Genomic DNA, 23495 nt, shown 5'->3' on the forward strand with positions numbered 1-23495 from the left:
AAATCTCATGTACTTCTAGACCTGTACTATCCAGTGGAACTATAATACAAGCCACATTAAAATTTACTAGAAAATGAAAAATTTTTACTAGTCACATTAAAACTGTAAAAGGAATAGGTAACTTTAATTTTATGTTATTTAACCCGATATATTAAAGTATTATAATTTGGACATGTAATCAGTATAAAAATTATTATTGTGTTATTTAACTTTTTGGGGGAGCAAGTTTTAAAAATCCACGTATGTATTTTATACTTGCAGCATGTTTCAGTTTGGACTAGCCACATTTCAGGTGGTTAGTAGCCATATGTGACTCGCAGCTGCCTTATTGGTTAGCAGGGATCTATACTTAAACTTTCCTTTTGTCTTGAAAAAGCGCTGCACTGTACTGGCAATTATTTTCCCAACCAAGTGGCTGAGAAAAGAGGCATGAGTCTGTGCCTCACGTCTTTGCCAGTAATTAACACGTATCTAGAGAGATTTTCTTTGTTAGAAAAACCAGTTGTGGGATAAAATATCCTAAAACATGAATTAAAATGTAGCAGGTGTCAACCTACCTAAACAGTTGGTTGACTTGTTGATAGCTAGTGATAAAAATTGCTTTGTCTTATGGCAAGACTTAGCAGTCCTAACAAGACTCAGCATTTAGCACACTCCCTGGATGCGCTATCTTGCGCGGAAGCTGGGGAACTCTGTTTCACGCTCCTGAAGTCTAGTGCAAAGCTGTGACCGTTGTTTGTGATTGACCATGCCCCCCACTACTTTTCAAGATCATCAAGTTTAAAAGGTGAAAGATGTTTGATCCTTAGGATGCCAGCTCATCTGCTTTATATTTCATCCTGTGCCCTGGTTTTTCCAGGAACCTTCCGTTACCTTCTTTGAGAAAAATGGTTCTCGAGTGTTAAAGATCATTTTTGAATCTTCAGTGTAGATGGGTATGGCTGATTGACAGTGTTTCTCAAACTTCAATGTGGATGTGAATCACCTGGGGGTCTTGTTAACAGATTTTGATGCTGTAGGTCTGAGGTGGGGCCTGAGATTTTGCATTTCTCAAAAGTGTTCTGGCAATGCTGATTTTGCTGGTCCACAGACCACACTTGGAGCAGCAAGGATTTTGTGCTATGGTCACAAAAATGCCAATCTTTGATAAGTTTTTATTAGCCTGCAACAAAAAGAGAAAAATAATAATGTAGTGAGTGAGGCTTTCCACTACACTAAAAGTATTCTTGTTTTATCCACTTTTTAAAATTCAGAAATAATTTTCCTGCCTTCTTGGTACCATGGTGATTGTAAATGACAGTTCTTATTTTTTTAAAAAAATGATCTTTCATGACAAAATCAAAAAGCTGACAACGCTATTTATGTCTCCAAGTTAATAGAATATTTCCACTGATCCACAAACTTCTGAAGTCAGATGCCACCCCACCATCTAAACTATTAGTTTATTAATTTTCTTTCATAGTACTTAGAATGTTTTGTATTGACATAATTACTTGGGTTTTTTTAAAAAAATACATTTATTTATTTAATTAATTATTTTATTTTTGACTGCGTTGGGTCTTCATTGCTGCACGCGAGCTTTCTCTAGCTGTGGCGAGCGGGGGCTACTCTTCGTTGCGGTGTGCGGGCTTCTCATCGTGGTGGCTTTTCTTGTTGCGGAGCATGGACTCTAGGCATGTGGGCTTCAGCAGTTGTGGCACACGGGCTCAGTAGTTGTGTCTCATGGGCTCTAGAACACAGGCTTAGTAGTTGTGGTGCACGGGCTTAGTTGCTCCGCGGCATGTGGGATCTTCCTGGACCAGGGCTCGAACCCGTGTCCCCTGCATTGGCAGGTGGATTCTTAACCACTGCGCCACCAGGGAAGCCCTTGGATGTTGTTTAATGTCACTTTCTCCACTATGCTCTAAGCTCTGTTTTTTTCACCACTTTGTCCCTAGTGCCTCTCACTGGGTCTGGTGCCTGTTAGTCCCCAGCCGGTACTTTTCGAACAGCTTTATTCAGTGGGTCTCAGTGGGGGGGCACTGCTTTCACAAGTAGTGTTTTGGAAATTGGTGGGAACTGACTTCAGTTGTCCAAAAGAATGGAGTGCGCTATTGGTGTTTGGTGGGTGGAGGACCAGAGGTGCTAGACATTCTGTAGTATACAGAACAATACCAAACAAGTGAAAGCTTATCCTGTGCATCCTGCAAAATCTTAGAATAGCCCAGTCAGAGCTTCTGTTGGTGAAATATCTGTCTATAGTTATCTGAGCCAAAAACCTAACCCCATTTAACATACAAAAATTTTTTTTGACCCAGTTTTAATATATCCTGAAATTTTCAGAAATATAACTGCTGAATACTTCAAAAGTTGTACTTTGATTTATTGGTAACTTTTCAAAGACATGTCCACCATTTTGGCAAATCCCTTCACCTGTAGCAGTGCTGCTTGTGGTATTTGAATTGTACCAGTACACATGGTGGGCAATATATGATTATGAATACACCCCCCCCAACACACACACTTTGCCTTTATTTTAAAATATCCAATAAAAAGTGTTGAACAGTCCGGTGAATGAATTTTACTCTTTTTAAATTCAAATTTACTCATTAAAGATAGTTGCAAGCATCTTACATCATTAAATCATTTAGTGTAGTCATGCCTATTTGTATCTTAAAATATGTATACACATAATTTACACATATGAAAGATGGTAAAAACTACTCCTGTTTATTTGCCTTTATACTACAGTTTTCTCTCTTTCTCTGTGTGTACTGTGTCTATGGCTTCCAAAGGTTGCTATCAAAATGTGGCTGTGGTCTGGTAGGGTCAAAAATCCCTGTTCTTATGGGAACATCATGGAATCAAGGATTCTTACATTCTGGCTTTGGCTTATTTCTCCAAGCTGCTCATTTAACATCTCTGAATTCACTAGATGCTGTGCATCATACAAGTTGTGGTGAATGATTTGTGAATGACTGAACATGTAGTAAAGTGCCCTGGCTTACTTGGTGACTTCTTGCCTGGAGCTCCTCAGAAAGGCAGAGTGCCTACCTGAGACCCACTGTTTTGCTTCCCTTGTGGTTTTAGTTTGGGAAGACAGACCACCTTGGAGAAAGGGATTAGCAAAATGCTGAGGTGTGAAGGGGTGGAGAGTGGTGGTAGTGGTGGTAGGGGGGTAGTTTTATGAATTAAAGTTCAAGCATGTCAAGTGAGTAAAAGTAGAATATGTTTTAGCTTTCCAGGAGGAATTTAAGATTCTTAGACCAGGGTCCACTGTTGTAAGAATTTTTGACAGTTATACATTTGTCTACTCCAGAGTGATTAACAAGGGAATCCATGAAGACTCATGGTCTGGGGAGGCTTGTGTGTCTTGCTCAGTGGTTGGGTTGCATGGGCCACTGGGCACAAAGGCCAAAGTTGGTGGGGGAGGAGTACACAGCATACACTTGGTGCCAGGAAGGGCTCCTGGGACTGAGTTGGAGAAAGATGGCAGCAGGTTCCGCAGCAGAAAACCCCTTTAAGCACAGATAATTCGAGTAGGCTTAGATCTGGCTAGAATGTTGCTCATTAATTGGAACTAGAAAGATATAGGAGGCTCAAGGATGATTGGCACTGGAAAAAGTTTACTGAAGGTGAATCCACTTACAATGAAGAACAACATTTCATGATTACTATGCACATAAGGCTTGATTGGGATTTGGTCTTTTAGAAAGTTAACTGATAATCATAAGATTAAGTTCATTCTAGTTTTTGTTTGCAACTAATTAGAAAAAATGTGCGAATAATTAGGAAAAAAAGAAATGAATTAAGTTTTTTGGGAATAATCATTTCTGAAATTGTATAACACATATGCTATCTTTTGTTTACGTATAATCATAAAGAGGGTCCTGTTTATTTATTTATATTTTTCCAGGGGATTAAAAAATCTGATAATGGGAATTCCCTGGCGGTCCGCTGGTTAGGACTCCGAGCTTCCACTGGCAGGGCCCCGGGTTCAATCCCTGGTCGGGGAACTAAGATCCTGCAAGCCGCGTGGTGTGGCCAAAAAAAAAAAAAAAAGTTGATAGTCATTTCATTCCCTTTTAAAGCATCTGTAAACGTGTAGATTTAAAAATCTTTGATAATTATAAAGAGGATCTCGAGATCCTCATTTTCTGTGGTCTTGTGTGTGACAAGCAGTTTTCCAAAGTTACTTTAATTAATCTCATGAAAGATTGTCTATTTGGCAAGATTTGTAGTTGATTTGTTTGAATTTTTGTGTCACTGCAGGAAAGGTGGATGGGGAGGAATATGACCGTGGAACTGATTTTATGAGTCATCCGTTCCCCAGAGGATAGTTCTGCATTATGATGACCTGAGTTTGGGGATGGATATTTGGATCACACATCCCCTTATAATCCTCACATTCTTTGTGTATTTCATGTTGCCAGTTAGGTGATATAATCAAGGGCTGAAGTGTGTTTATCTTGTGTATGTTTATCATAGAGTATTATGCAAGGAGAGTTATTAATAAATACTTTTTGAATGGAATTGTTTTGAACATCATGAATTTATATTCTTCTTTGACTTCATATTTGCAGTTTCTCTCAGTTGCCCAAGGTTGCCATGATAAAATTCAGCCTAACACCTTTTTTGTGTTACACTTTATAAGGTAACATTTTCATCTAAAATTTGGATCATGACTGTTAAATGTTTGCCTCAAAGAGAACAGTTTGTTCTTTGAAATTAATAATAATTAAAAAAGAAAAACCCACACACTGGATAGCATCTGTGTAGGGATCTTTCCCCTCAATATTATAAGCAATTATGAATCATGACCAACGAGAGGCCTTGTAATTTATGAATATTCTGAAAACAATTAGGCATATTCTCCTGCTGCAAAGATAACACCAGAGTTAATGGAAGCGCCATATGCCTGGGGGAGATGTCATCAAGACAAACATGTAGTTTGTCAAAGTGACGTTTAGACGAGTGTAAGCAATATTAATCCACTCATAAGCTCTTGTCAAACTTAAGCCTGATTTTAAAAGTAGCTATTTTAGGCTTATTATATGTTGTTGTCTAGTGTAGCAACTGATTTGAAGCCATCAAACTTTAGAGTAAAAGAAAATTACATAAAATTAATCAGCATTTGGATCTTTTCTTACCAACTGCTTAACATAAACCTTCTTGATTATTTGAATTATCTTGACTGCTTTGACCCATCGTATTTTATTAAGAAATACTGGAGAAAGTAAGCTGCGTTCTCCACCTAAGGTACCACTTCTATCCTGTATAGAAAGAGGTGTTAGCAAAGAGAGACTTTGTGTGATATAGTAAGTATTTATTATGCATAATCATCCGAAGGAGCACAAGACCCTCTGATGCAGCTGTCTCCCAACTGGGTAACATGTACACTTACGAAAAGACTTTCCAAGAGGTATGTAGGCCTGGATAAAACTATCCAGGGACTTTCTTTCCAGATCTTTAACTTCTGATGTATTCTTTCGGGAAACTCCTCTCCCTGAAAACACATCCATGGTCTGGGCATGATGCAGAATCTTCTTTCTCACCTTTTCTTCTACTATAGCCTTCTGTTTTACAAAAAACACTCTCCTCCATCTCTAATCTTACTATTGGCATATTGATCTAAGATTTTCAAAGCCCTGATAATCAGACAAAGGACCAGTTCATAGTTTTGATGTCAGGTGAATCTTAATGCCTCTTAATTTTCCCCAATCCCATTCACCTTATTAAGCGATGCATTACCAATGAAATTTATTCCTTATACTTAATAAGTATTTATCATGGTAAATATTATGCTTACTGTGTCCTATTAATAATTATACAATAATTATAAGTAATTATAATAAAAACACAAAAAATATAAAAATAATTATAATTGAATCCAGAAGAAAAACATTAAAGCTTAGAGTTTTGTGGTCACAGGAGATCAAAGGCATTTAAAATTTTAAAGTATGTATGAAACTCTTTGTTGCAGAGAAGTACAATAGAGAATTAATAAATAAGAAGACTTTCAAGCATAAATATGTTAGTATGAAATTCTGAGGGAAAAGAGGAATGAAATATCGTTTCAAAGAGAAAAGGGTATGATGTAAAATTTCCTAGTCCTTATTCATGTATGTTTTATATGGATTATGGTGGGAATGAAATCTCCATGATATTTAGGCAGCCCGCAGAATGGGAGAAAGTTTTTGCACATCATATGTCTGATAAGGGGTGAGTATCCAGAAAATATAAAGAACTATTACAACTCAATGATAAAAAGACAAATAATCATATTAAAAATTGTCAAAGGATCTGAGTAGACATTTCTCCAAAGGAGATATACAAATGGTCAATAAACATATAAAAAGATGCTCAACATCATTAGCTATCAGAATTGCAAGTAAAAATCACAGTGAGAGTCCACCTTACACCTACTATGATGACTAGAGTAAAAACTACAGATAATTACCAGTGTTGGCGAAGACGTGTGATTCAGCTGCTTTTGAAAACAGTCTGTAGTTCCTCAAATTGTTAAACATAAAGTTATGGTATGGTCCAGTAATTCCACTCCTCAGTATATACACAAAAGAAATGAAAACATGTCCACACACAAACATCTATACAAATGTTCACAGCAGCATTGTTCATAATAACTAAGAAATGAGAACAATCCAAATGTCCGTCAACTGATAGGACAAATAAAAAGTGATATACCTGTACAGTGGAATGTTATTTGTTAATAAAAAGAAGTGAAGTACTGATAGATGCTAAAACATGAATGAGCTTTGATAACATTAGGCTAAAAGAAAGAAGCCAGTCACAAAGGACTACATATTTTATGTTTCCACTTATACAAAATTTCCAAAATAGGTAAACCTGTAGATACAGGAAGTAGATTAATGGTTGCCTAGGGCTGGGTAGGAGAGTGATGGGAGGATTGGGGGCTGACAGCTAGGGAGTGTGGGGTTTCTTTTTGAGGCAATGAAAATGTTCTAAAATTTATTATGTTGATGTTTGCACAACTTTGTGAATGTATTTGGAGTTGTATATTTTAAATTAGTAATTTGTATGGCATATGAATTATAACTCAATAGAGCTGCTTAAACAATAATGTAACAGTTCTATTTTTAAAATGTCAATGGTTGCAGTATGCCAGAAATGACATACTTTTTATCCTTTACATAAATTTATGGTGAACTGTTCCAGATGTAACCTTAGACACTGAAAAGAAAAAGCCCCATATTTCTGCAATCTTAAATTATCAGTTTTTTTGTTGCATAATATTTCATTGAGTTGATGAAGGATACTTTGCTCATTCTCCTCCTATGTAAGGATTTTCTCATATTTTGATATTTTAAATAATGAAAATTTCTGTACGAGTTTTTTTTTTTCCCCTATTGGCTGTTTTCCTTGGATAAAATTCTAGCTGACTCTCAGGAATTAATAGATTGCTGAGACTTTAAATAAGTAGTGCCATGTTATTTTTCTGAAGGGTTGAACAATATTTAACATTTAAAATAAAATTTTACTGCTTTGTTAAGTACAGTGTCCCCTACCATAGTCAAAGTTGCTTTAAATGGTATTTCTTTGACTAAATAAATTGTTTTTAAACTTGGGTTTGTTTCTTGCAGTTACCTCATTAATGATGGGCATTTTTATTTTTATTATTAAATTAATTATTAAAAAAATAAATTTATTCTCTAGTTGTAGGGGCTACTCTTCATAGCAGTGCATGGGCTCTCATTGTGGTGGCTTCTCCTGCTGTGGAGCATGGGCTCTATGCACACAGGCTTCAGTAGTTGTGGCCCATGGGCTCAGTAGTTGTGGCCCATGGGCTTAGTTGCTCTGCGGCATGTGGTATCTTCCCAGACCAGGGATTGAACCTGTGTCCCCTGCATTGACAGGCAGATTCTTAACCACTGCACCACCAGAGAGGTCCCTAAAATTATTTCTATTTATTTATTTATTTGGCCACACGGCTCAGCATGTGGGATCTTAGTTCCCCACCAGGGATTGAACCCACGCCCCTGCATTGGAAGCGTAGAGCCTTTACCACTGGATTGCCTGGGAAGTCCCAGATGGACATTTTTATTTATTCAATGCACATTTACTGAATAGCCACTCTCTGTCAGGCCTTGTGCCAGATACTAGAGGTACAAGATGAGAAAGACTTATTTAGCCCATGCACTCAAAAAAATTCCACATCTCATGAGGAGATAATTAATTACAGTAGGTAAAATGCGTGCTTCAATTAAAGTATAAAAAGGTGTTTGAGGAGGAACCTGGGGGATGTGGCCAGTATAGGAGCGAGGTTATATATATGTGCAGCTTGAAAGATGGACCAGTCTTTGCCTGGAGGAAGGATGAGGGGCAAAGGGAGGGCATCCTAAGGAGAGTGTGAATTATAGACACAGCCATCAAACACTGTGGTGCCGACAAGGAGTTCCCAGAGGTTCCCTCTGGCTGAAGAGTTGTTGGCTCCTTGGTGTTTCCTATTTGTTCATTAGTACATGCAGTTGTTTTTGTTTTTAGTATGCTTCCATTCTTTGTATTCCTTTCAAATGTTAATATCAGTGTTAGTTATTGTCACGCTTAAGACAAACATTTTATTTTAGCCTGTTTTTTGACTTTTAATTTTAGTTACTTTTCATTTTTACATTCTCATCGCATAGGATTATGATTACTTGTTTTGATGGGCACCATATGGAAATTTCTTAATTCATAAAATTATGGATTTGGCTGATCCAGCAGCTACAACAGCAGCAAAATCTTGTATCTGAAAGTGGTTTCCCCACTAGGTGATGAGAGAAGTTGTAAAATGTATGTGGAGCCCATGTTTCCCACACCCAACTCTTTCCATGTCTGATCCCTTTATGATAAACAGCCTGATATTCTTCTTTTTTTAAAAAAATATTTTAATTTTATTGGTGTATAGTTGATTTAATGTACAACTGAATCACTTTGCTGTACAGCCTGATATTCTTCTGATGGCTGAGTCAGGAAGCCAGGGGATACTTTCTCTCTCTCTCTTTTTTCTTCTGTCTTCTCAAGGTCGAGTGGCTTCATTTATTTGACCCAGAGAGTCAAACCAACAGCCTTACTCTGTATGGGTCTGTGGCAACAGTAAAGGGACAAACTTGTTCACGCCTCAACAGCCTGAGAGTTTTATTCTTTCAGCAATGTAGTAGATACTAAGGAGTGAAAGAATAGAAATCAAATGGAAGGGGAATTGCTATGGATTGAATTGTGTCCTCCCTAAATTCCTAAATTGAAGCCTTACCTCCAGTGTGACTGTATTTGTAGATGGAGCCGTTATGGAAGTAATTAAGGTTAAATGAGGGCATAAGGGTAGGCCTTGATCTTGTAGGATTGGTGTCCTTATAGAGACACCAGAGAGCTTGTTCTCTCTACCATCTGAGGACACAATGAGAAGGTACAAGCCAGGAAGGGAGCCCTCACCAGAAACTGAACCCTGCCTGATCTTGGTCTTGGACTTTCCAGCCTCCAGAACTCTGAGACAATAAATTTCTGTTGTTTAGGCCACCCAGTCTTGGTATTTTCTTATGGCAGTCCAAGCAGTCTAAAACAGGAATGATGATAATAGTCAAAACAATTATTGATTGATTAATATATTTTAGTTTTTGATTTCCTTACAGCAAAGTATGAGTTAAGTCGTATCTTTATTTCCATTTTACAGGTGGGGAATCTGATGGCTAAATAACTTGTCTCAGGTCTCAATGCTGGGAAGGGAATCTGTGGATCCCTGTTGAGCTTATGTCCAATTTGAGGAAACAGCTCTATAATTCATTTATATATGTTAAGGGGAAAAAAGACCCAACAATAACCACACATAGATTACAAAGTGTTTCCTGTTCAAATCTTGGGAAACTTACCTCCTCTGCTTGATGGATGCACATTTAATGTTCAGATTTCTGAGAAATTCTTCAGTGAGGAAACTGGTTTTAACCTTACTCTCATGTCTCTTAGATCACTTCATAGGGGCACCCCCAGTGATTCAATGTGGAGGAACATTCTATGGGCGCCCCTTTGGGCAGTGCAGCCCAGAGTGGTCATCAGATTCCTGCAGTGGTCACCAAAGGCCTGTTTAATTTCTAATGTACCTAAATGATGATCATGGACACATTACAACTTACTGAATTTAAACATATAATGAGACTAAAAGTTCATGTTACTTTGAAAAATTCAGTTGAATTTAGCTTTTATTTTTGCATAAAGATTAGGCAAAACTCACAAGGTACATAGTTGTGAACTTTCGAGATCCTAATTCTAAGAAAAGAAAGTAGATACCTTTATAAAAATGAGCTCCTTTGATTTTAGTGAGCACCCGCATGGGCTAGGCATTTTGTAGGAAAGGATGAGGGTCCCGATCTTATGGAATTTACATTGTACAGAGATGTGGTGATTAGGGGTTACATGTGTCCTTTTTAACATGTTTATATACATATTGACAAATTATTATAGTTGGAAGGTTCTCTACTTATTACGACTTTGGGCACTTGGCCTCTTCTGGATAAATAAGTCTTCAGTTCAGGTATTAGTGTTTTGATTACAGAAACTAACTTTGGGCCTATGCTTGGTTGACAGTTTATCATCTACAACTAAAACTTATTTCTAATTATTAAAAGAATGATTTTTCTTTAAACCTTAAAATGATTAAAAATCTCCAGAGAGACTGGTTAAAACTGGTTCTACACCTTTCCCCCCTCTTTTTCTGTAACTCAGAAGGAGTTTTTAAAATTCTAGACATTTGTCAGGTTTGAATTGAAAAAGAATCTGAACATCTGGGTGAAGGCCTTGGTAAAGTTGTTTTTGGGAGGGTTCAGTCTAGTCTCATGATAGCATTGCTTAAATAAGTTTTTAGGAAACTCTGGGTATTTTCCTCTTTTTTAAATAGGTCATAACATAGGTCATATTTGATAACATTTAAATGAATGTTTTTAGACAGTTACAATTTATTTGTCACGAGATGAACAAAAGTGCCTCACCTGTTAGCAAATACAAGCCCATTCTAAGACACGAAGGTCTCATCTTTAACATATTGGCCCAAAGAGAAAAAGAATGTTCTTTTTGAATGCAGTTTCCCTTCTGTGTCACACACCCTGAGAATAATTAACTGCCACTTACTAGACTTCTTTTACGCAGATCACTGATCTGGGAAGTGCTCGCTTAGTCTCAGGAAGGGTTTGGTCAATGGAGAAGAAAATCACGGCTGACATTTATGGGCAGAGGCAGTCGGCGGGGGGGCAGCCAGCTTTTTAACAGCAGTTGTGTGCTCTGGATGACCCCCACCAGTCAGTAAAATGAATGCTGACTACTTTTTATTTCTTTAACCTTGCCATTCTTTGCCTAAACATTCAAAGAAAGGCAATTTTATCACATTTCATGATTTACAAAGCTTAGGGCAGGAAGATGTTCATCTCATGGATCCCTCCAGTCATTGAGTTAGTGGTTTGCATTATGATGGCTAGAGAGCTCTCATTCCCCAATTAGTGAGAGGCACACTGACAGTGCGAAGGACCTTTCTTCTCCGAGATGATTTTTAACGGTTGAATGTGCATATGAGTGTCTTAAGCCCAAAGCCAGACCCTGGCTACTTTGATGGACTGCATTTTAAATTACTTGGAAAGTAGCTATAACTTAACCCTGTATTTTTTTCGTTTGTTCTTTTTCTCTGCATTAAACTTCCCCCTGCCACTTTAAAAAAATTAAAAATAGAGTGTACTCATGCAGAACAAATGAGCATACAGCAAAGAGGTTTCCTTCTCCCAAGTCCCTAGTACCCCTTCCTAGTGGCAAATATGAACAGCATTTTAAAAACTCCTTGCAGAAGTTTTATACTAAGACGTATCTTATTTTTCTTTCTAACGATATATCTTGAGAATGTTTCATATCAGCCCATATATAGATACAACTCATTCTGTTCATAGGTTGCATGCTATTCATTGCATAGTTGCACTAAAATTTATTTACCCATTTTTAAAATTGGTGACCATTTACGTCATTTATAGGATTTTGTCCTTACACACAGAATAGATAATTTCAACTGAAAGTGCCGAGTCACTCAGGCTAAGGGGAATTAAAATTTTAATATTGCCCAAATTCCCTTTCAAAGAGCTTGCACTGATTCACCCCCCACCCCCCATGTCTGTTTCTCTACCCTTTGCCCTGATGTCTTTTCTGAAACTTGTAGATTTTTCCAATCTGGAACATGTAAATTAATGCTTTACTAGTTCTCTTACATTTGCATTACTTTAATTATTAGTTAGTCTGAGCATCTTTTCTTTTTAAGTTTATAAGCCATTTTAATTCTTTTTTTTTTTTTTCCTGTGAACTCCAGGCTACTTTCAATACTTAGTTATACCTGATGAGAATTACTGCACAGTTTTGGGGGGCACACCCAGAGACTTGTGTCTTAGAACCTTCTTAGTGTGATTAGAAACCTTGCCGGTCATCTAGTCCCACCTTCCAGTTGGTATAGGAAGTACTTTATAACCTTTGATCATCTGCTTGAATGCTTCCAGTATTAAAGGGGCTTAAAACCTCATGGTCATCCAATTCCTCTGTTGGCTTAGTTGACAGAAAATTCAAGATATGTTAAAAGACTAGTGTAGAGGGTGGGAGCAGCTGGACTTTTTAAATAAACCACATTAATGAAACTAGAAGATGCTTTCAGGCCCAATCAGGGGACCAGGAGCAATGCATGTGAAACGAATCTTGTCCACTTGACTAAGGAATGAGAGAATATGACTAAGGAGAGCTCTTCTTTTAAAAATTTTTATTTATTTATTATTATTATTATTATTTGGTTGCGTTGGGTCTTCGTTGCTGCGCGCAGGCTTTCTCTAGTTTCAACAAGCAAGGGCTACCCTTCATTGTGGTGCCCGGCCTTCTCACTGCGGTGGCTTCTCTTGTTGCGGAGCATGGGCTATAGGCACGTGGGCTTCAGTAGTTGCAGCACACGAGCTCAGTAGTTGTGGCTCGTGGGCTCTATACTGCAGGCTCACTAGTTGTGGCACACAAGCTTAGTTGCTCCGTGGCATGTGGGATCTTCCTGGACCAGGGGTCGAAACTGTGTCCCTTGCATTGGCAGGCGGATCCTTTTGTTTTTTAAATTTTATTTATTTTTTGGCCGCATTGGGTGTTCATTGCTGTATGTGGGCTTTCTCTAGTTGTGGCGAGTGGGGACTACTCTTCGTTGCAGTGCACAGGCTTCTTATTGTGGTGGCTTGTCTTGTTGTGGAGCATGGGCTCTAGGCACATGGGCTTCAGTAGTTGCAGCATGTGGGCTCAGTAGTTGAGGCTTGTGAGCTCAGCAGTTATGGCTCGTGAGCTCAATAGTTGTGGCGCATGGGCTTAGTTGCTCTGTGGCATGTGGGATCTTCCCAGACCAGGGCTTGAACCCGTGTCCCCTGCATTGGCAGGTGGATTCTTAACCACTGCACCACCAGGGAAGTCCCAAGGAGGGCTCTTTGAGAGTATGTTAGTCATCTATTGCTCCATAATAGGTTGCCTCTGATCTTAATGCCTTCAAACAACAATAAACATCTGTTATCTCACAGAGTTTCTGGGGGTCAGGAATTTGCAATCAACCTAGCTGGATGGTGCTGGCTCTGGGTGTTTCAGAGGTTGTAGTCAAGCTGTTGGAACTGTAGTCATCTGAAGGCTTGATTGGGCCTGGAGGGTGTGCTTGTACCATGGTTGTTGGCAGAAAGCCTCAGTTCCTTGCCACTTAAATAAATGTCTCTGTAGAGCTACAGAGAAGGTTCTCACATTCTGGTGGCTGGCTTCTTCCAGAGTCAGTAATCAGAGAGAAAGCAAGATGGCAGCTACAGCTTTCCGGCGGAAATCACACGTGGTTGTTTCTGTAATATCCTGTGGTTACACAGGTCAGCCCTATTTAGTATGGCAGGGGCCTCCACAAGTCTGAGCTCTAGGAGACTGGGGTCACTGGAAGCTTTCTCGGAGAGTGACTACTCACCTCCTGGGCCCCAAAGATTCACACCTCTCTAACCTGCAAAGCAAATACACTCGTTCCTCTCAGCGCCCCCAAATCTTATCCCAATACAGAGGCCAACTCTTTGTGTAGGAGAATTAGGAGACATGCATTTAAACAGATTTTGGAAATGCTAGGAGTCTATGAAGAATTTTCCTGTGTTGGAAGAAATTGTTGTATTTGGCCAGTGTTCTCAATTATAAATCTTTCTTTATGCTCTATCCTATGAAATTTCTGTCCCAAATAGATAGGAAATATTTACAGTCCGGACAGAGGAAAGGACTTTTAGTGAAGTATTTCAACTTATTGTTAGTCAGAAAAGCTTCATGACATTCACTGGTTCTCAAGGTTAGGTTCCTGGAAAACCAATATTGGAGAGTTTTCAGTCGAGGAACTTGAAACCTAATAGGGAAAATGTGGATATCAAACTGCGCCGGCTGTTTATTTGTGGTTTCAGCTTCAAGCCCACCATTTTCTGCCTTTTTTTGTGAGGCTGGGGCTGGAGCTCTGCGAAATCCATCTCCCAGATTCCCTTGCCAGCTAGATTCCTGTTGGTTTCTGGCAGTAGGAGGCACTGGCAGAAGACTGAAATGTAGGAGCAAGGGGGAGAAAGGGCTTTGCTGTTTTCAGCTCCTGTCAGCGTTTCTCCTGTGGTCGCTACAGCTCTAGTCTGTAGTTTATTTAAGAATTTTTGGCATCAAGTCTGCCATGGCGCCAACCAAGGTCCAAGTATCAGTTATACTGTGTGTGTCCTGTTCTCCCCACCCTGCTTTGAGACCTGTTATCAGTCCCTCCTTTGAGCGCCCAGGTCCTGGTAACCCCACATCTTCCCTTTTGTTTCTTCAGCCCTAAGGTTGTGGCTGCTTCTTGCAGTGACTAATATCATGGTTATCTCTGTGTCCCCTTTTTACTTTTTTAGTCTTTCAATACCCATGTAATTTCTTCTATTAACTCTCTGACCTCTAAAATACCTAATGTTTCGGCATTCTCACTGACTGAAACAGTCACTCGGGTTGCTAGATATGTCCTCCCTCACAGTTGTTGTGATCTGTTTGTAGTTATTTTCTTGCTTGCAAGGTCAGAGCTGGAGGCTGCTGTTTTTCTTCATCTGGTTCTTTGTCCAGATGTTTAGTGTTTTTCTGGTTTTTAGTGCTTATAGCTGTTGACTTCATTTTATGGATCTGCACGCATGGGCAGGCCTCTGGGATCCTACTTCCTTGTTTCCATAGTGGTCTTAGAGATGGGGATTATCAGGGATGCCTGAGTAGTTTTGTTTAATCTATTTAACCCCAGTACTTTTCTCTTTCCCTCCCAATACAAAGGTGTATCCACTGAATAGCCTTGGCTCTAACAGGTCTTGCCTGAGCACCAGCTGTTTGAGCCTTTTCTGCACACTTCTTAGTGGCCTCCATCCTCGCAGACGCTGCCCACCAGTGGGCACCTGTGGGACCCGCACTTATCTTCCCTCATCTTCCTTAATTTTTCCCAAGACTGTTACTCCTGCTCTTCCGTCTGCTTTGTTTTCTGTTTCTATTCCCAATTCCAGGTCCCTTTTTTTCTTATTATCCCCGATTGGAATGATGCCAAGTTTGTGTATATTAAAATTTGAAGCACATGCTGAAAAGGTATATCCACTTATGAATCAAGTGAGCACTTTATAGACCAGAGGAGACAGAAAGTGATTTCATTAGTGATACTTCTGTTCTGCAGGTTAATAAATTAATTAAGCCTTTCTACTTTTATTGGAGGGGTTATGTGTTTCTTTAGTAAATATTTATTTTGTTGCCCTGTTTACACAGCACTATATCAGGTAGGTGCATTGGAGGGTAGCAAAGGAGTAAAATGACCCAGCTCTTGCCTGTTTCTTTTTTTTAATAATTAATTTATTTTTATTATTTATTTATTTATTTTTGGCTGCGTTGGGTCTTCGTTGCTGTGCATGGGCTTCCTCTAGTTGCACTGAGCGGGGGCTACTCTTTGTTGTGGTGCATGGGCTTCTCATTGCGGTGGCTTCTCTTGTTGTGGAGCACGGGCTGTGGGCTTCAGTAGTTGTGGAACGTGGGCTCAGTAGTTGTGGCTCGCAGGCTCGAGAACACAGGCTCAGTAGTTGTGGCGCACGGGCCCAGCTGCTCCGTGGCACATGGATCTTCCCGGACCAGAGCCCGAACCCACGTCCCCTGCATTCTTAACCACTGGACCACCAGGGAAGTCCCTTTTGCCTGTCTTGAAAGACTATGCTGTGTACCCGGGGAGATAGAACACATACATGAAACAGCTAAGGGACCAAAATAAGTGGAAGATGATGTGCTGGAAACTGTACTTAAGTGTGTGTTGTGGGACGTGTAGTAACGGTGCTTCCTGTACACAGCCACTAAGCACTCTTTATTGTCTCATTTAATCCTTATAACCCTCAAGCAGTTCCTCTAGTGAGTCCTGTTTTGCAAGTGGTGAATCTGAGTCTTAGAGGTTAAATCACTTGCCCACAGATACTCATCTACAAAGTGACAGAAGTTAGGATTTGAACCCTAGATTGGTCTGAGTCTAAAGACTATAATAGGTAGAAGCGGAGGTTGGGAGCACTTGGGTCATGCTCCTGTGCATGTGTGTTTTGAGATGTGCTGGGTATCTTCTGTTTACTCCCCTAGATTCTGGGTCCATCCTTTCCATCCTGCTCTGTGCCCTGGGTGGCTGACCTGGATTACACTAGTGAACACCCTTGCCTTTCTGCTTCCAGACAGATTCGAACAGTGGGAAGAAATCAGGAGATCTGAGGGCAGGTCGAGAGTGATATTGGGTGTTTATTCCTTCAGCTCTTCTCTACTGGGTCCCAGCCTGTTGGCGCCATACTTCTCTTTCCCTCCGCTGCTTCCTGCCTCCCTCCCCTCTTTGTCTTTCTCTCTCTCTTTCTCTGAATTCCAGGAATCACTCTCACTCCTTGACCCTTCCCTACCCACAGGGTGGGTAACGTAGTGCTAACCCTGCCCTGACTTTAAAAGTTGTCTCTTGATCAAACTCGATTTGAATGTATTATACCCAGTTTGAGTGTGTGTGTGTGATATGTTTCCTGTTGAGACTGGTATGGGCAAATATTTGCAAAGCATCCCTTCCTTTCTTCCTGGTTTCCTGCTTCTGTCTTTTCTCAGTATGTTCAGCATTGAGGATAAGAAATAGCTTTGCAAGTAAGTTCATCTGTACCATTTTTCTAGATTCCACATATAAGCGATATTATACAATATTTGTTTTTCTCTTTCTGACTACCTCACTGTGTATGACAGTCTCCAGGTCCATCCACATCTCTGCAAATGGCATAATTTCGTTCCTTTTAATGGCTAATATTCCACTGTATATATGTACCACATCTTCTCTATCCATTCCTCTGTTGATGGACATTTAGGTTGCTTCCATGTCCTGGCTATTGTAAATAGTGCTGCAATGAACATTGGGGTACAAAAGCAGAAATAGAGACACAGATGTAGAGAACAAACATACGGATAACAAGGGGGAAGGGGGGTGGGATGAATTGGGAGATTGGGATTGACATATATACACTACTATGTATAAAATAGATAGCTAATGAGAAACTACTGTATATAGCACAGGGAACTCTTCTCAGTTCTCTGTGGTGACCTAAATTGGAAGGAAATCCAAAAAAAGAGGGGATATATGTACACGTATAGCTGATTCACTTTGCTGTACTGGAGAAACTAACACAACATTGTGAAGCAACTATACGCCAATAAAAATTAAAAAAAAAAAAAAAGAAATAGCTAAGACACGGCCCCTGCCCTCAGGGAACTTATAGTGTAGGTTAAAATTTAATTAATAATAATGGAAAAGAAACTTGTAATGGATTTGAGAAGCTGAGTGACCGAAGAGACAATCTAGCACATAAAATGAGTTGTTTTACTGAAGGTGAAATGTCACCAGCAATTCACAAGCTGGTTGCTTATTCTTTCTACCTGTATGTTAGCTTTGTCCCTTGCCCAGAATTTTGAAAAACTCATCTTTATTAAGTTTACTAGAAGAACATCAAGGAGGGGACAAAATCTTTTTCAAAAAGTAACTGGAAGTGTGGTTTTTAGAACTCACCATATTCACTAAAAAGCTAAGTTCACCATAAGAGTTGTCAATCAAATAAAATTATCTACTTGTGTCCCTGGATTTAAGATGCATATGAAGTTTGGGAAAGTCTATCACGTTTTTGTTTTTGTTTTTTTAAAGTAATAGACTGTTTTTTTGAGCAATGTTAAGTTTATAGAAAATAGTTTTTATATCCCCTCTCTCTCCGATTTCCCCTTTTGCTAATAACATCTTGCATTCGTGTGGTACATTTATTACAACTGATGAGCCAATATTAACTCATTAACTGAAGTCCATAGTTTACATTAGTCCATTAGTTTACACTGTGTTGTACAGTTTTATGGGTTTTGACAAATGTATAATGACATGTATCCACTGTTACAGCATCATACAGAATAGTTTCACTGCCCTAAATATCCTCTGTGCTCCACCTATTCATTCCTTCTCTTCCCCTGAACCCCTGGCAACCACTGATCTTTTTACTGTCTCCGTACTTTTGCTTTTTCCAGAATGTCACGCAGTTGGAATCATACAGCATGTAGCCTTTCTAGATGGGTTTCTTTCACTAAGCCATATGCACTTAAGGTTCCTCCATGTCTTTGTGTGGCTTGACAACTCATTTATTTTTATCGCTGAATGATATTCCATTGTCTGGATGTACCACAGTTTGTTTAACCATTTACCTATTGAAAGACATCTTGGTTGCTTCCAAATTTTGGCAACTATGAATAAAGCTGTTGTAAACATTTGTGTGTAGGTTTTTGTGTGGACCTAAGTTTTGAACTGGTGTCCCAGGATTTAAGATATAAGTGGAGTTTGGGAAGGTCTATCAGGTGTTTTTATTTATTTTTTTTAACAGCCAGGAGAAATTCCATTATTCCTCTGCTAACGTTCAGTTTTTACCCTGTTATAATGGTTTGGCTGATTAAACAAGCACTAAGGCAAAGACATAACATCAAAAGATAACACAGGAAAAGAAAGTATACTACCTGTTCTCAGATGTAAAGTCCAGGCAGTAATCCTGAAAATGGGTTTCTTTGAACTAGTCAGAGCCAAGGGCAGACACTGGCTTCTTTGCCAGACACACTGAGTCTTAATTAATCACTTAATTAATCACATGCTTACGTATGACCTGAGAATTAGAGGGGAAATACAAACTGAATATCTGACATAATAAATCAAGTATAAAATACTTACCTGTTTTATAATTTTATAAGCGCAATTTACCCGATGACTTTTATTTCTAATTGAGGAAAGTAGACACATTACAAATGCGTATCTGATGTATGAACACATCTTTGGGATGTTAATGTGGCTCTCCCTTGCTTTTGAGTAAGCAAAGAGCCATTCTTTCCAGACTTCCTGTGGCCACCAATAATTCTGCCAAAGGGTCTGACGTCCTGGGAATTTGCCAGCCTTTCTTCAGAGACTCTGACTCATTCTGAAACACCCTTCAGAGCTTCTAGTGGTCTGTTTAAATCTTCTGGCTTAGGGTATTTGAATGCTGAGGCAGAACATACAAATTCCCATCTCGAATCCCCTAACTCTGAGTGGTGTAACTTCATAAAAATCACTTGAGCTTGTTTGTGTTTTTGAGAGTACCAAGCCTCTTTCTGCTGCTGCCGGGTATATTATAAAGGTGGATTGGCCCATGTTTTTAAAGCACTTAAAGCTCCCCAGGGGAAAGTGCCTTGCAACTTCCAGGCATAATTACTGGGTGTATTCTAGCTGGAATAAGGCAAGCAAAGTGCAGTCACTTTAAAGCCAAATGCTCAACCCTTTTCTTCTGAGGACTCCATTTAGTTCCTTCATAGGGGTAATATATTTTGAATGTGAGAGCATTTGAGTTGCAGTGGGAGAGATTTTAATTATTATTGAACATTTCGTCAAAAATTTGGACTCATTATCATTTTGGTATCTGAACGTAAAGGCATCATACACAGTGCCCAGAATCTTCCATAATCTAAAGTGGACAGGTGTTTTTCCTTCCTGTTTCTGAAGAGTACTAGTAGACTAAGCTTCTTGATCTGGTTTTGCCTGTTTAGGGGAACCATTCCAGTCTGCAGATTCTCCATGTAGTTCAAAGCATCTGGTGTGATAATAAAAGTGAGAAACATTGAGGAATGACTTTTTAATTTCTTTCAATTATTAATAAAAAAATCATAAGCAAGATTTTTATGTCTGTAAATCGTATCTATTTTTTGTTTCATAGAAAATGACTGGGAATTTACTAGTCTTTCTTCAGAGATTTTGGCTCATGCCCTTAGAGTTTCTAGTGGTCTGTTTAAAGCTTCTGGTTCAGGGTATGTGGGTGCTGAGCCAGAGCATATAAATTCCCATCTTGAATCACCAAAGTCTGAATGGTATAATGTCAGGGAAATCACTTCAACTTTTTTGTGTTGTCAAGAGTACCAAGCCTCTCTGCTGCCTGGGGATATTATAAAGGTTGATGAGCCCATGTTTTTAAAGCATTTTTAAATACTGTTGTTGTATTTAAAAATATGACACAGCATCTCTTGGAGATTTAAGCCTCCTTATGTTGACATCAACTGATAGAATGAATTGGAAATAGTTGCCGAGAAATAGGTATTTAAAATATTTTCTAAAAAATGTAATTTATGTATGAGAAATTGGTGTCACAAACATTTAGTTGATTTCAGAGATCGCTGTTGCTCATTTACTTTATTCCTTCTCCTTTTCACTTTGTAATAGTAGTAGACTGTCATACTTTCACACTTGGAAAGTGCTTATTTAACAGCCCAGACCATTCAACTGTGATAAAGACTTTGGTTGCAGTTTGATTTATCATTATTTCTTCTAGTTTGAAATATATTTTGCAAATATTTTCTGTGAACATTCCTTAACTTAATTTTCCCTCCATCTTATAATTGTCTTGAGAGAACTTTTTGTAGTTGATGCTTACAGTGTTTTAGGCTAAATGTGAAAGTTTAAAGCTGGATGTAAAGTTTGTTTGTTTGTTTATTTATTTTTAGGTTTAACGTGTGTTCATTGGAGTGTCTTCAGGTCTCTAGTGCAGTGATGATAATCATATTCTAGATCTACAGAAATTCATCTTTTGATATTTTTATGGATCTGTGCTGTTACTGTACTTACTAGACGTTTGTGACTATTAAGCACGTGAAAAGTGGCTCCTGGAACTGAGGAACTGAATTTTTTATTTCAATTAATTTAGATTTAAATAACCACATGTGGCTAGTGGCTATCGGACAGCACAGCTCAAGTGAGTCATTTGGTTGCTAAAGGCTCGTCTCTAATTTATCTTAACGTCGTGGCATACTTAACAACAACAACAAAAATAAAAATTTATTGAGCATCTGTTTACTTTGTGCTGGAGATGTCACTGGGTATTTACTTTTCACAACTTATAACAACCCTGTGAGCTCCTGTTTTACTGTGACGAAAGCAAGGCCCAGGGAGCATAAGTATTGGCAGAAGTCATAGAGCTAGTGCACCAGGCATGCTCTTTCTATTTTGTCACAGGATCTAATTTTGGTTCAAACTGTAGCATCAGTTATTTTGTAGAAGTCTCTCAATTTGGGTTTGTATGCTGTTTTCTTATGATTGGATTGAAGTTTTGTAATATTTTCATCACCCTAAAATGAAACCCTGTACCTATTAGCAGAAACTGCCCATCTTCCTCTCCCTCTAGCCCCTCGCAACCAGGGATCTACTTTCTATCTCTATAGATATCCCTATTCTAGAGAGTTCACATAAATGGAATCATACACTATATGGTCTTTGTGACTGGCTTCTTTCATTTAACATGTTTTGAAGGTTCATCCTGTTGAAGTATGTCAGCACCAGTACTTAGTTCCTTTTTATGGTCGAATAATATTCCATTATATGGATATGATGTCTTTTGTTTATTCATTCATCAGTTGGTAGAGAATTCGGTTGTTACCACTTTTTAGTTATGAATAATGCTGCTATAAGCGTTCACGTACAAGTTTTTGTGGGGACATATGGTTTCATTTTGCTTGGGTGTATACCTAAGAGTGGAATTGCTGGGTCATATGGTAACTGTGTTTAGCATTTCTGAGGTAGGGGTGGTTCCTTTTTGATAAATGTGTTTGATTCTTTATTGTTTCTTGTGGTTTCTATCCACTAGTGAATTAGGGTTACAGTGGACTTAGATTCAAGACAACAATAATAGTGTATCTCGTATTCTCCCTTAGCGCCAGGTAAAACATTTATAAAAATAATTAATACTTATTTTCAGATTTCTGCACATACATTTGAGATTTTTAAAAATGCATGACAGTCTTCCTTCTTATGTCTTTTTTAACATTTGAAAATATATATGTGTGTGTATATATATATATATATATATGTATGTTGGTATTTATATAAGTGTGGTCCTAATGTAATATGGACAACTGGAGTCTACAGATTGTTGGTAGAACACCAGTTGAAATAAGATTCTGCACTTTTGAGTATTAACGATAGCTGGGGATAATCTCTGTTAGTTTATGGCATTTCCTAGGCATTATTATGTTCAGACCCTAAAGGGTTGGACTGCATGCCTCCCTGCTGATCTGTCTGCAAGAAACAGCAGAATTGTAAAGCAACATAGCTTTTTCTGGTTCAGTAAATAGACATTTCTTGCTGGGATGACAGAAGTCTGAAACTACTCTTTAAAAATACACGTAGTTTAAAAAAAAAAAATACACGTAGTTTAACTCTGTGAATGTTGCCAGAAGTAATCTTATTAAAATAAGGTTATGAAGTACTCTGGCCTGCAAGAATATTGCCCTGCATTACAGTACAGTTGGTTAAAAAAAAAAGTCCTGTGATAAGAATCTTCACACTTGTGATATTGCTTCGATTTCCCCTGTTTCATCCAAATATTTTCTACTATATATTTTGGTATGCTAGGTGTTAAGGAGACCATAAAAGTGTATATGTTGTTGTTGTTCTTTTTTTTTTTTTTGGCTGCACCTTGTGGCATGTGGGATTTTAGTTCCCCGACCAGGGATCGGACCTGTGCCACCTGCAGGGGAAGCTCGCAGTCTTTACAACTGGACCGCCAGGGAAGTCCCTGTATATGTTGTTCTTGTCTTCAAGGAGCTTATGCAAATAATGATATAAAGCAGAAGTGAAGAAAGGCTCCACAAATGTTACGGAGGGCTGTGGGAAAGTTTCAGTAGTTCAGAAAGAGCTCAGCAGTCTGGGGTCCTTGGAGGGGATGGAATCCTGGAGCTGGGAACAGTGTGTGTTTGTAAATCTTTTGGATTGACTCTTTTTAGAGCAGTTTTAGATTTACAATAAAATTGAGAGGAAGCTACAGAGATTTCCCGCAAACCACTCCCCCTGACCCCATCCACACATAGCCTCCCTCATTATCAACATCACTCACCAAAATGGTACATTTTTTTTTTTTTTTTTTACCAGAAGGAACACTGAATTGACT

At 38.7% G+C, this 23495-nt stretch overlaps 1 protein-coding gene across 6 annotated transcripts in view; it reads left to right on the plus strand.

Annotated features, from left to right (window-relative positions):
* Window positions 1-23495, plus strand: part of CDK14 (cyclin dependent kinase 14) — a 716216-nt gene that overhangs the window by 163831 nt on the left and 528890 nt on the right. The gene's annotated exons all lie outside the window — the stretch shown is intronic.

The sequence above is a fragment of the Globicephala melas genome, chromosome 9 (assembly GCF_963455315.2).
Source record: "Globicephala melas chromosome 9, mGloMel1.2, whole genome shotgun sequence".
Taxonomy (NCBI): domain Eukaryota; kingdom Metazoa; phylum Chordata; class Mammalia; order Artiodactyla; family Delphinidae; genus Globicephala; species Globicephala melas.